Raw genomic sequence first — 4085 nt, 5'->3', positions numbered from 1 at the left:
TAAACATGTTGAAGTCAGTCAACCCCCAAACCCCTCTGATTTGGTTGAAGAAGTAATTCAGCGCTTTATGATCTCCAGCATCCTCTTGTCATCTCATCAAAACTAAATCGTAACCAAAAAAGGTTGCCTTTGGGAGAGGGAAAAGGAATGCTATCACTTTTTATTTTGTATCTTCTGTTTTGTTTCAACATTGTGACCATGAAAATGATTTTATGTAAAATATAAAAACAAAATATGTACACATGCACACATATATATGTATAAAATAATATGTAGTAAGGGTTATCCAGTGCTGTGGAATTATAGACCAGTTTTTTTTTTTTACCCCTCTGTATACTTTTCCGTATTAAAATTATTTTTTTTAAGTCGTGTGTCTCCTACTCAGTGCATCCCTGTTTTCCTTCACACCTCTTGTCTGTTTTCCATCGTTACAAATAGGTCCTGCTGCTTTTCCCTCAAGACTTCCTAAATTCTCCTATTCCCGCCAATGCTGGGCAACATGCTTTCTTCGAGAATGTCTTACCATTATTTCCTCCTTCCTCTCTCTCTTCCCATTCTTTCCCCAACCTCTGTGGACCTGGTTGTTCGTATTCGTTAATGTTGTACAAGCAGTTGGACATTAAATGATATAACTCAAGATACCTGTTTTACAAAGTGATACAGGTACACAAAAGATAACAAAATATTTGTCACATGCAAAAGGACAGAAGATAACAAATCTGGATGCAATGATTTAAAGATTTATAGACTTTGGTTCCATTTGTGGAGGATCAGGCAAGAAAGGAATTTTGTAGAAAATAAGGGAAATGAGTATGTTTAAGGGAAGTGAATGAACAGGGTGAAAACAGAGGCAGAGTTACATAACGGGGAGAACAAAAGGTAGAGAATGTGGAGAAAGATAGCAGAGATAAAATCAACCATATTAAGATATTATTTTCTTTCATCTCTCTGATACTCTGCCCCTGCTAAGCTTCCACCAAGCCTTCCTGTAACCACCTTCCTAAGGATGACTATTGATCACATTGTTACGACTCTCACCCTCTTATCTTCCTTTCTTTTCAGGGCCAATTCCAAAAGTCTTCAGATTTCCAAAAGGAAGGACCGCAGCAGACATTTCTGCCCCCAGAAAGGCAGGGATAGAAACCACGGAGGCCACGGAAATGATGGGTGCCCTTGTGGCCATTAGACAATCACCTGAAGGATATGACTTCCAGAAGGTAGGTATGGCTGCTGGGAGTGGGGATAAGTTGTAGAGAAGATCCTGTCATTTTAGCTTCCAGGAAATGGTGAGTTGGGTGAGTGAATATGTATATTGTTGTACTTGCAGAGGATAAACAAGATTAGAATGTACAAAGAGGGTATGTATTTTAGACTTGCCACTCCTCACCTCATTTAGTATTGAATAAATTATTCCTGAAGTCCCATCTCTCATTTTGTGCCATGATACTTACATTAAAGCTATAGAGTTCAGGTGTTCATATTCTTCCTGGGCCCTGGACTCTAATGTGCCTCTAAGTAGAACATCTCTTATCTTGGTTCTAGCCTCTTTTATTGGTCCATACAAAGACAAAGTAAAATTGGGTATGTCCTTAGAGGATTGGGGTATGAGTAAGCAAAGGAGACTCAATGAAGCGGGGACAATCACAAAGGATATGTTTGATCCTTCAGTATCAGACTTCAGGGCAGCTGTCCATCAGTTTTTAACTCAGTCTTGTACTTGTCCCACACACACTGAAATCTCTGGTGCACAGTAGCAGGCAAGCATCATTTCAAAACACCAAGGAAACCCCTTACTCTCTGCTCATTTAAAATGCCAGTAGGGGACCAGACATGGTGGCTCATGCCTGTAATCCCAGCACTTTGGGAGGCTGAGGCAGGTGGAACGCTTTGAGACCAGGAGTCTGAGACCAGAGTTTGAGACCAGCCTGGCCAACATGGTAAAACCCCATCTCTGCTAAAAATACAAAAATTAGCCAGATGTGGTGGCGCATACCTGTAATCCCAACTACTCAGGAGGCTGAGGCAGGAGAACTGCTTGAAACTGGGAGGCAGAGGTCGCAGTGAGCCAAGATCAAGCCACTATACTCCAGCCTGGGCGACAGAGCAAGACTCCATCTTGAAAAAATAAAAAACAAAATCCCAATAGGGACTGGGCATAGTAGCTCACACCTATAATCCCAGCACTTTGAGAGGCTGAGGTCAGCAGATCAGTTGAGCCCAGGAGTTCAAGACCAGCCAGGCAACATAGTGAGACCCTGTCTCTACAAAATATAAATTAGCCCGGCATGGTAGTCCATGCCTGTAGTCCCAGCTACTCAGGAGGCTGAGGTGGGAGGATCGTTTTGAACCCTGGAGGTTGAAGCTGCAGGGAACTGTGATTGCACCATTGTACTCCAGCCTGAGCAACAGAACAAGACCCTGTCTCAAAAATAAATTTAAAAAAAATTAAAAATGGGCTAGGTGCGGTGGCTCATGCCTCTAATCCCAGCACTTTGGGAGGCCAAGGGGGGCCAGATCACCTGAGGTCAGGAGTTCGAGACCAGCCTGGCCAACATGGTGAAACCCTGTCTCTACTGAAAATACAAAAATTAGCTGGGTGTGGTGGCACATGCCTATAATCCCAGCTATTTGGGAGGCTGAGACAGAATTTCACTCTGTCACCCAGGCTGGAGTGCAGTGGCACCATCTTGGCTCACTGCAACCTCTGCCTCCCAGGTTCAAACAATTCTCCTGCCTCAGCCTCCCGAGTAGCTGGGATTACAGACGTGTGCCACCATGCCTGGCTAATTTTTGTATTTTTAGTAGAGACAGGGTTTCACCATGTTGGCCAAGCTGGTCATGAACTTCTGACCTCAAGTGATCCGCCCACCTCGGCCTCCCAGAGTGCTCGGATTACAGGCGTGAGCCACCATGCCTGGCTGGTTTTGTTTTTGATTTGTAAATCCAGGCACTTTTAGAGTCCTGGAGGTCTAGTTTACTGCCCAAATAATCTTTGGTTTTAGTAACTTTCGGGACTGTTCATGATATAAGCAAAGCCATCAGTGGAATAAGAAGTCAATAAAGGGCAAAAAGTACCTCAGGGCCTCATGCTGCTGATATATTAGTTAAGGATTACTTATTCCTGAGGCATGACCTGGTGGATGAAGCAATGGAAAGCAACCTGGTGCCAGGGCTGCCAACACGTTGTCACCACCACTTTCTCTCCTTTGTTCCAGCCTAAGATCTGTTTCTCATCAACTGTCACATTCCTCTGTTCAGAGACAAAGATGTTGGTCACAAGCTTTCATACAAACTATGACTCACAGCCCTACCTCCATCCCCTGCTTTGCTGCTTAGACCTCAGTTCTCCAATGGTGTCTCAGTTGCACTGATCTGGGAGATAGGTGAGGGAAAGGGAATGTTTTTTAGAATACTGTTTTTCCTTTTGGACTTCTTTTTTCTATTATTATTATTCAAAAAGCTTCATTTTTATTTAGCTTTCTGACTCTTCAACACTTTCACGATTTTCTGCTCTTTGATAAGGAAAGCACGCTTGATCTTGTCATGAACACATTTAACACACATGGAACCAACATAGGCCCTGCTGACATGTCTTTCTGTTTTGCACAATCTCATAAGAACTTCATGTCTCACAGTACAAACCCCTTGAAGTCGGCCTGGGCACACACCACATGCAGAATTTGGTGCTCTCCCAACCTTCTTGGTATAAAGGTAAACAATTATGTTACCAGGGGTTTGGGACAGCCTAGTTTTGTTAGAGGCTGTATTTTAGGAAAGCCTACGATAGTATGTCAAATGTTGGACCATTCTAAGTGCCCCTACCCAAGCTCAAAGGACTGCTCCTGAGAGCCGTAGGCTTCCTCAACTTTTCGATGGTGGCTGATTGTAAAGGAAATATAGACAGGGGAAAGAGAACTCACATGTATTATGAATGATGAAATATTTAAGATCCTTTTTATTGAATTACAGTTAATATTTGAATTTCACATAACATAAAATTCACCTTTATTTTTTTGAGACACCTTTATTATTTTTATCTTACTCTCTCGTCCAGGCTGAAGTTCAATGCCGCAATTATGGCACAC

The 4085-nt window shown here is 42.7% G+C and overlaps 1 pseudogene; it reads right to left on the bottom strand.

Moving 5' to 3' along the window:
- Positions 1-2864: 2864 nt before the first annotated feature.
- LOC117087259 lies at positions 2865-3807 on the bottom strand (annotated as a pseudogene).
- Between the last annotated feature and the right edge of the window lie 278 nt (positions 3808-4085).

This window comes from Trachypithecus francoisi, unplaced genomic scaffold (assembly GCF_009764315.1).
Source record: "Trachypithecus francoisi isolate TF-2019V2 unplaced genomic scaffold, Tfra_2.0 Lachesis_group10, whole genome shotgun sequence".
Taxonomy (NCBI): domain Eukaryota; kingdom Metazoa; phylum Chordata; class Mammalia; order Primates; family Cercopithecidae; genus Trachypithecus; species Trachypithecus francoisi.
The sequence above is the reverse complement of the archived record's forward strand: the minus strand, read 5'-3'. Positions and strand labels throughout refer to the sequence as shown.